This window comes from Eurytemora carolleeae, unplaced genomic scaffold (genome assembly GCF_000591075.1).
Source record: "Eurytemora carolleeae unplaced genomic scaffold, Eaff_2.0 scaffold973, whole genome shotgun sequence".
NCBI lineage: Eukaryota > Metazoa > Arthropoda > Copepoda > Calanoida > Temoridae > Eurytemora > Eurytemora carolleeae.
In genome coordinates, this window is record NW_019396951.1 from 61,156 (window position 1) to 71,616 (window position 10,461).

Genomic DNA, 10,461 nt, shown 5'->3' on the forward strand with positions numbered 1-10,461 from the left:
TTTCCGGTTGACATAGCAAACGAGATCGCGCCCAGTGTAGTGGCGTTGATAGTTCACGGGATTGTAGCCATGTGGATCATATTCTGTTTGATATTCATAGCGGACGGATTGTACCTGGACTGATACATATGGAGACGAATTTTTGAGAGTACGGCATTTACTACACTCCTAGGATCTAGGAGATTATCTCCTGAATCTACTCCTAGGATCTAGGAAAGTATCTCCTGAACCTACTTCTAGGATGTAGGAAAGTATCTCCTGAGCATACTCCTGAATCCAAGAGAGTGCCTCCTGAACATACGATCCTAGGATCTAAGAAAACATCTCCTGAACCTAATCCTATGATCTAAGAGATCATCTCCTGAACATACTCCTGAATTCAAGAGAGTGTATCCTGGACCTACTCCTAGGATCTAGGAAAGTATCTCCTGAACCTACTCCTAGGATCTAAGAAAAAATCTCCTGAACCTAATCCTATAATCTAGGAGATCATCTTCTGAACATACTCCTTAATCCAAGAGAGTGTCTCCTGAACCTACTCCTAGGATCTAGGAGAGTATCTCCTATCTCCTGATCCTACTCCTAAACCTACTCCTGAACCTGTTCATGGATTAAAGATTAAGTTTCGTGTTTAATCTGAAACCAAAGGAATTTTTGAGTGATTCCACATGGCTGAAATAAATAAAGATTTCAAATATTCGATCAAGCGAATATCGTCCAGGTTTCAGGCCTTTTCAAGCTTCACTAGATCAGGCATGCTTGGACCTAATACACAGTTTTCATGCCTTTTGTCTTCAGATCCGGTTGATGGGTTCTGAGAAGGGAGGGGGTCCCCGGAGATCCGTCCTGGATAAGGTTTCATAAAAAACGTCCCATCATCACTTAATTGTTGAAACAATTTTACAAATAATTGTGTCGCGTCGCGTAGATCATTTTTATCCCAGCAGGAGAGCGATTAATGATATTATCTCCGTCCGAGCTCCAGGTTCTAGGTTCTCTAGTCTCCCTGATTCTCTTATCCTCATCCTCCCTTTATCCATCCGCTCCCATTCTATTGTTTTTTTTTTTAACATCAGATTTGTCTTAATCTTGGTTTCCTGGTTGCTTTGGTCTTCCATACTTCCTTGCATTTCAGACATTAAAGTTGTTTTTTCCATTTAGGTAATTCTTAATATAGCTGCAGAATTGCTGGTTCGGCTTTGCGACCTCGGAACTTCTCTGGTTTTCATTTTACTCCCAAGTTTTACTTTGGTTTATTTTTATCCAGGGACCTGTCTGCCTTGAGTTTTTTTTTTTAATCTTATCAATCGTTTTAATTCAAAATGTTATCGTTTCCTCGTCTTTGATCCGTCCTATCTCTTATTTCTTCTCATACTGCCATACTATCAATCTAAGTTTGGCATTATGCATTTTATACGGCTTCCCACTCAGCAAATGTAGATAGGGGGGCCTTGNAATATTCAATAGCTCTGATTTTGTGCTATGTTGGAGAAGGAGCAGAGCTAAACTTCTTCAATCTTAAGGAGAGTTCTTCTCATTACTCAAGTATTCAGTCCTGTAGTTTCAGTATTTAGTACACCTGGATACCCCCCTCCCTCCCCCCCACCCCTTCCAATATTTTCAGGTGGTGGGATTGGAGGGGTTTGATAATTGATCACATGTATTACCTAGGAATTTCAAATTGTATTAGCAAAATTCTTTATTCGTCTAGTTCTCTATTTCTATAGTTGTTAAAGTTGTCTAGTAGTTTAGTTCTTTAAGTTATCTAGTAGTCTAATTCTTTGGGTTATCTAATTATTTAGCTAGTTCTAGTTCTAGTTCTAAAGTTCCCTAGTTCTTTAGATCTTTAGTTCTTTAGTTCTCTAGTTCTCTAATTCTCTAGTTCTCCAGTTCTCTAGTTTTCTAGTTCTCTAGTTCTCTACTTCCCTAATTCTCTAGTTCTCTAGTTCTCTAGTTCTCCATTTCTCTATTTCTCTATTTCTCTAGTTCTCTTGTTCTCTAGTTCTCTAGTTCTCTACTTCTCTAGTTCTCCAGCTCTCTAGTTCTCTATTTCTCTATTTCTCTAGTTCTCTATTTCTCCAGTTCTAGTTCTATAGTTCCCTAGTTCTTTAGATCTTTAGTTCTTTAGTTCTCTAGTTCTCTAATTCTCTAGTTCTCCAGTTCACTGATTTTCTAGTTCTCTAGTACATTAGATTTATAGTTCTCCAGTTTTCCAGTTCTCCAGTTCTTTAGTTTTCTAGTTCTATAGTTGCCTAGTTGTCTAGTTCTCTAGTTCTCTAGTTCTATAGTTTTTCAGTTCACTCGTTCCCTAGTTCCCTAGTTGTCCATTTCTCTAGGTCTCTATTTCTCTAGTACTCTAGTTCTCTAGTTCTCTCGTTCTCTAGTGATCTAGTGCTCTAGTTCTATATTTCTCTAGTTCTGTAGTTCTTTAGTTATTTATTTCTCTATTTCTCTAGTTCTCTAGTTCTCTAGTTCTCTAGTTCTCTAGTTCTCTAGTTCTCTAGTTCTCTATTTCTCTAGTTCTCTTTTTCTGTAGTTCTTTATTTCTCTATTTCTCTATTTCTCTATTTCTCTATTTCTCTAGTTCTCTATTTCTCTATTTCTCTATTTCTCTATTTCTCTAGTTCTCTAGTTCTCTAGTTCTCTAGTTTTCTAGTTCTCTAGTTCTCTAGTTCTCTAGTTTTCTATTTATCTAGTTCTCTAGTTCTCTAGTTCTCTAGTTCTCTAGTGCTCTAGTTCTCTAGTTCTCTAGTTCTCTAGTTTTCTAGTTCTCTATTTATCTAGTTCTCTAGTTACCTAATTTCTTCAGTTCTCCTGTTCTCCAGTTCTTCAAATTATTTTCCATAGAAAACTTATTTCTTTTTAACATTTTTTTCTTTTCAATTTCTTTGTTTCTCTATTTTTGTTTCCATGTTTCTTTTTATTGTAAGTCGAAGAAATTCGATTTCCTTAATGACAGCTGAAAATAAAATAAATTCTACACATTAAGAAGTTAATGTCCTGTACTGACAAAAATGGTAACTTAATTATCAAACTAATTTTTTCTTGGTTTTCCACGACGTTAATTAGAAACCGATTAGAAATAAACACCATTAAATGAACGGATATAATTAGTAAATCATTAAATGGTTGGCTTGATTACTTTGGTTCTTCTATATTTTCACATAAATATAGTTCAGTAAATAATTAGTGTTTAAAGCATGACAGTAGTATATCACCCTACTTTAAAAAGTACCCGGAGAAATCTTGTTGAACCCTGTACAGCGTAAGAAATTCCTCGAGTGTTAAAATGTATCAAAAATTAAATATATAAAAACCCTGTAAAGTAAACTGGATTATATTAAACCATAGTAAATATTAAATATAAACCCTTTAAAATAAATAGTATACAGACCCCTGGAAGAAATCTGAAGAATGTAAAGACACCTGGAAGTAACCTGAAGAATATATAGACCTCTGGAAGTAACCTGAAAAGTATATAAACCCCTGGAAGTAACCTGAAAAGTATATAAACCCCTGGAAGTAACATGAAGAGTATATAGACCCCTGGAAGTAATCTGAAGAGTATATAAACCCCTGGAATGAACCTGAAAAGTATATGAACCACTGGGAGTTCCCTGAAGAGTATATAGACACCTGGAAGTTATCTGAAAAATATATAGACCCCTGGAAGTAATCTGAAGAGTATATAAACCCCTGGAAGTAACCTGAAAAGTATATAAACCCCTGGAAGTTACCTAAAGAGTATATAAACCCCTGGAAGTTACCTAAAGAGTATATAAACCTCTGGAGGTTACCTAAAGAGTATATAAACCCCTGGAAGTTACCCGAAGAGTATATAAACCCCTGGAAGTAACCTAAAGAGTATATAAACCCCTGGAAGTTACCTGAAGAGTATATAGACACCTGGAAGTAACCTGAATAGTACATAAACCCCTGGAAGTTACCTTAAGAGTATATAATTCCTAGGAAGTAACCTGAAGAGTATATAAACCCCTGGAAGTAACATGAAGAATATATAGACCCCTGGAAGTAACCTAAAGAGTATATAGACACCTGGAAGTAACCTAAATAGTATATAACCCCCTGGAAGTAACCTGAAAAGTATATAAACCCCTGAAAGTTACCCAACCAGATAATTACTCAGTACTTTATCCAGTATTATTTTATTCTTAGTAAAATTCCAAGAATTGACACACACCATTTAACATTGATTATCCTACAAACTTCAATTCAAAACCATTCATTCTTAACCAGTCAGGAATCAGAACGACCCCAACCGTAATTACCTGATATCAGCAAAATGTAAATTTTTTGTAAAATTCTATTTTTAACTGTTTTATATCGGACAATGAAGTTTGTTTCAATGCAAACCCTTTATTGGCCTGGTAAGGTAGATCATAATCCACCTGAGACCAAATTTAATAAATTTGAACTGCCTACCGCTGGTTCAAATCCTTCCTTAATCTTTAACTTAGAATCGGTGGTTCAAATTTGAACCGGCATTAGGCAGTTCAGTGACGTAGTTCAAATCCATTAATTCAGTCTTATGTAAAGTATTTTCTTTAAAACCCTGCCTGACGTTAAAATGAGTTGCGTGACGTCAATAGAACACTTGAATGAGCGAAGAGAAGGATGAATGAATCTAAAAATAACCTTTTTGCTAGCTCAGAGCTTTTTTTGAGAAACAGGTGAATAAAATCAACGTTTTTCAATAGTTTGTAGCAACATTACATAATCTTTGCTTTACTTTACTCCGTCCTACATCATGAGAAATAATTTCTTGAACCTTGTTAATCTAAACTTTACTCCGTCCTACATCATGAGAAATAATATCCGAACCATATTAATTTTTACTTTACTCCGTCCTACATCATGAGAAATGATTTCTTGAACCTTGTTAATCTAAACTTTACTCGTCCAACATCATGAGAAATGATATCTTGAACCTTGTTAATCTAAACTTTACTCGTCCAACATCATGAGAAATGATATCTTGAACCTTGTTAATCTAAACTTTACTCGTCCAACATCATGAGAAATGATATCTTGAACCTTTTTGATCAAAACTTTACTCCTTCCTACATTAAGAGAAATGATATCTTGAACCTTGTTTTGCTCCTGGTTAATGAATGGTACTGGATACTGCAGGTGTAGGGTAGAAATTGAAGATAATATATGATAAACTTGTTCAAATCTGATTACTCTGATCCTTCGCTCTCACAGGATAAATATCATCTTTCCGTTCTTCATTGCTTATATTCTAACTAGCCCCAGGATTTCAAATAATATTCAATAACACAATCACATACAAACTGTTTAAAATAGGTTTGTTTTTCTCCCCTCCCCGTACTAATTAAGCCTGGTTTAAAAGCCAGGTTTAGTATCCGGAGTAAGGTTCATGCATCTCCAGGTTCTGATTTACCTAGGTAGATAATGGGTCCAATTATCAACTCAAAGGATCAATGTTCTGCTCTGTACCCGACAAGATCAGTAGCCATGCTTCCCTTTTCCTCTCCCTTCTCTCTCTCCCCCTATTTCCCACCAAAAATTAACTAAATTTGCCCCCTTCCACTAATATGAAAACTTAACGGATTTTCTCTGATAATCTCTCCGCCAGGATGGATGGCTGGCATGAAAGGATGGATAAAAGAATGAATAAATGAATGAATGAATGAATGACTCCCCTTCTTGTTCAAACATATTATTACGCGCTTGTTACGCGCAGTACTACATAGCAAACACAATTGAACCAATGTTTATAATAATAATTGGCATAATTTGTCTGGACACAGGAAGGAAAAAAGGAGAAGGTGTAATATTCAGGTTGGAACTTACAATAATATCNGGGGGGGGGTCTGAGATTCAAAACAAACCAAATTAATTTGTGAATTTGGTATTTTATAAGTTAACTACAAACACTAAATATACTGTTTAATCTCTAAAACTTCATAACTACACATATGATAATACAAAAACTTAGATCTCATACAATCGTTGGGCGGCATGAGTGTACACTCAGTGGGGTAGTGGGGGGGGCGAGACCCCTGTGCACCCCCTAGAAATGAACCACCTAGGCCCCCCTAGACATGCCCCCTCTAGAGCCAGAATTCTTGAGTTTGGAGAATTTGGAGGCAGTATTATTAAAGCTTTTAATTATTTTTTTTAATTCTAAGACCGTATCCTTTGAATGGAATGATATTTTTAACCTGTTTTTAATGGTTGAAAACAGCTGCATGTTTCCATAACTTTTTTACCGAAAATTCTTTTATTTTTATTATTTTAACCCATGAATTGAACAATCTTCATCATTAATATAAAATAATGTAGATGCAAACACTACCCGTCGGGCCTATTAATTGGTTAGGGAATATTTATATAGGGAAAGGAATTGACTCTTTGCAACAAACTCTGATTTTCTAATCCCTATATCTTCGGATTCCAACGTCGTAAACCTTTGAAATTTCAAACTATGACTTTTGTTAGATCAAAAAGTATAAGTTTGAAATATCAAAGGTTTACGACATTGGGTTCCAAAGATATTGGGATTAGAAAATCAGAGTTTGTGGCAAAGAGTCAATTCCTTTGAGAACATTTTTTTTCAACAATTGTTTGGGGACATTTTTTTCTCAGAAAGTGCCACAAAATACAGATTTAGGTATAGTTAAAAATATTAAAATAATACTATCTCCAGTGTTATCAAGTCATTATATAATTGATATTGATATGATTTATGATATACGATATATTACAAAGAATTAAAAATTTATTTTTAAAAGTTTTTTGCACTTTTTAAATACTAGATTTTATAATGGTATGATTGGTAATTATGGTCAGACGACTATTAGTCGGGTAGATTAAGGTAGACTTTAAACTTTATTTTTTTTAATACGGGTTTTCTAAGGTGGTAAACAACGACCGCCAAAAGTTCACCCCTCCCCCTTCCCCCAAGCTAAACCTCCACTACGCCCCTGTGTACACTTTGCGCTTCAGAGAAACACGCGGTATTTAATAAAAGCTGACATGTCAAGCAAGCAATCATCCATTAAACTTAAAGCAACGTAAATATACTGGTAGGGGGGACTTTGGAAGAGACCAGAAGAGGGGGGGGGATATGAGTATAAGGATTAAGGGGGATTTGTAGGATTGAAATTAAAAGCCATAAATCCTCCATTATAAATGCATCATCTAATTTTCTATGAATTCTTCAGAAATCCAGTTCTCTACACAATTCACGTTTTCATTCTTTTTTATCTGGCTCAATTTTTGGACAATTTAGCCTTACCCACTATACACTATACTCTACCTTTTTATATCTAGCGATTTTAATGTTTTAATGTAAATAGTTGTTTTATAAACAATCGTGAATTCAGGCCCGTAACCAAAAGAGAACTTGAGCCTTGAACATTGAATCTGAATAGAACTAGNAGGTCAGGGAGTAAAGGAAAGTTATATCAAATAGTTAGTAACAAGTTTAAAGAAAGAATAAAAAACAAAAAGAAAGACAGGGGAAGAAAACTTTTAAATTATTTTGTTGAGTTTTAACAGAGAAGAGGTTGGGCGTTAATTATCAAATAGTTACAGTGGGACCCACAAAACTGTGGAATAAGAAGACGACTGTAAGAATCGAGACATAATTTCAAATTATCCATGGAACATGAAGCATAGCAATTGGGAAGTGAAAATTTAAATAATGGTAAAGGAATTGAGTCTTTGTCACAAACTATGATTTTCTAATCTCTATATCTTTGTAATCCAATGCCGTAGACCTTAGATATTTCAGACTATTAATTCTGTTAGATGAAAAAAATCTATATTTGAAATATCAAAGGTTTACACCATCAGGTGGAAAAAATATAGGTATTAGCAAATCAGAATTTGTTACAAAGACTCAATTCCTTTATAGCTTTAAAACAAGTACACATAAAGTTTGTCGTCTTCCCATTCTAAAGTTCTATAGGTCTCTTTGTAACAGTCAATTATTTCTAACTTTGAAATGTAAACTTATTTTCAGTATTTTAATAGATTTAACCTAAATTAAATTAGTATATTAGATTAAACAATAAATGTGTAAAGTTTCAAATAATTGTCGGTCTGGTGGTAGAATAGGTTGGTTAGAATCCATGATTAAATATATTAATCTGTAAAAATCAGTTGGTGTTAGGCTCTGCTGGAAATATCAGGAAGATTATAAAGAGCGTGAAACCTCATCGTAAAATCGTAAATTAAGCAGAGCTCTCGTCTCAAACCAGGGAGCAGCGAATCCGACAAGAAATTAACTGGTATCCTGTCTAGTGTCTAGTGTCTACACTACAAAGAACCACATTTTTATGTGTTAAATAAAGTATCACTTCGAAAGAAAACACAGTTCAAGAATTTAAGTATCATGTTATACCTGATCTAAAAAATAATTATGTTTAAAATTACTGATAATCTGCATGGATTCAAAGCGTGACAAAAATATTTAAAGAATATTTGAATGTGGCAGATTTCACCGCGGTGTCAGCGCGTGCGCTTTTGCCGCATACGTTTCAATATTCATAGTAAATAATCTGGAACTAATGGCTTCAAAATAATCGTTAAAATATGAAAATATCTGTTAAGTATGATAGGAAAATCCTGGAACAGAATGTGGTTCGAACAATTTAATTTAGATTATTATGCACCTGCACGTAAATGGCTTTCATGGTTTAGAAATTATCAGAGAACTCTTGGTAATAATATAAATATGGTTTATGCTGTACAATTCTGTTAATTGTCTTCTATATAATAAAATATGTAAAATGATTTTTGGAAAAATTTATAAATGATATTTGCATTATGCATACATTTGAGATCCTAAAAAATTTAAGAAAACCACTCAATATATTAGCTTTTAAGACAAATTTTTTCTTATTATATTTATTTATATTCTGCACTGTTGATTTTTGTTTATATGTATATCTTATTTTTTTCTTAATATTAGAATTATTTCTATCCATCCTATTTTCAGATATCTTAATCAACTATATTTATCCTATACTGGGGAGTACTCAGATATCTTATTAAACTATATTTATCATATACTGGGGAGTACCCAGACATCTTATTCAACTATATTCATCATATACTGGGGAGTACCNGGAGAACCAAGATATCTTAATCCCCCTATAATCTATTCTGAATCTAAATAACTTCTTAACAAATGGCTACCCTACTCTCAACAGGATATAATAAAGACAATCTCAAGATACCCTCAAAACTGTTCATCCAATTATATTTTGATCTATTCTAAGAAGTACCTAGATATGAAAATCTGCTGTAGAATCCTACCTGGAGAATGCTGGGTGAGAAAACTGAATAATTAATCAGCCAGGAGCCTGGAGCTCACCTTCATCTAATGGAACCCAATTTCATAATAACTTTGTTCATTTAATGCAGTTCAGTATTCGGCCTGGGTGGCTTATAGCCCGGTAATCAAGCCACTATTAGCAATTGCCGTATAACTAATATCCATAATTTATATCAAATTGTCATCATTAGCTCGAGCTAGCTGCATAGAGGCTATAGAACATAACAAGAGATAAGACATTTTATTGTAATTGTAATTGTAATAATGTGAAATGTACAATCTACATATGTACAGTGTACACCACCATTCCCAAGTTTTTAAAAAGGTGTAAGATCCGCAAAGAACTGAAAAGTCACCACATTTACATCCTGATGGTGTAAACCTTAGATATTTTAAACTTTAAATACTTGATCAAGCAGAATTCATAGTTTGTAATATCATAGGTCTACGAAAATATGATGCAAAGATATCAGGATCAGAAAATTAAAGTTTTAAGAGAGTTCCTTGCTATTAAAATAATTTAGGAAAAATACTTTTTTTAACAATTCACACAGTAAACAGTGCACCCCACAGAAAAACAAAATGTACACTCTCTCACGGAAAACGTTATCAGGAGATTTTGCCATTATTTCATTTCAACCAAAGCTAGAAAAAAACAGTGTTATTTATTTACAGGGTGTTTTTTTACTCTGTAATTTTTGAAAAGCATCTCAGCCATTCAAAAAAATATTTTTGATTTGAAAAAAGGTTCTGAATAGATTATTAATTGACGTTTTATAATCCGTAAAGAAAATCCAGCAAAAAAAAGATTTAAATCTGCAATTTCATATTTTCTGTCACATCATATTTTCACAAAAAAAAACATGTTTTCTGGAGGGTCGGACCAGAAATAATGCTCCGATCTTTCTGTATACGATCTAGACTTGGTCAATAAAAGGGTTCCCTGAAAACTACAGCCAGATCAGTTAAAAAATGAGGGCGCAGAGTTAAAAACCTATCGGCCCTATCATGTTAAAGTAGCAGAAAACCTCCCCTCCAGGACCAGTTTGTGTGCCAAAGAGAACAGAGGCCATTTTGAACATTTAATGAAGAAATTTAAATAATTTTTTTACTATTTACCAAACGTCCAT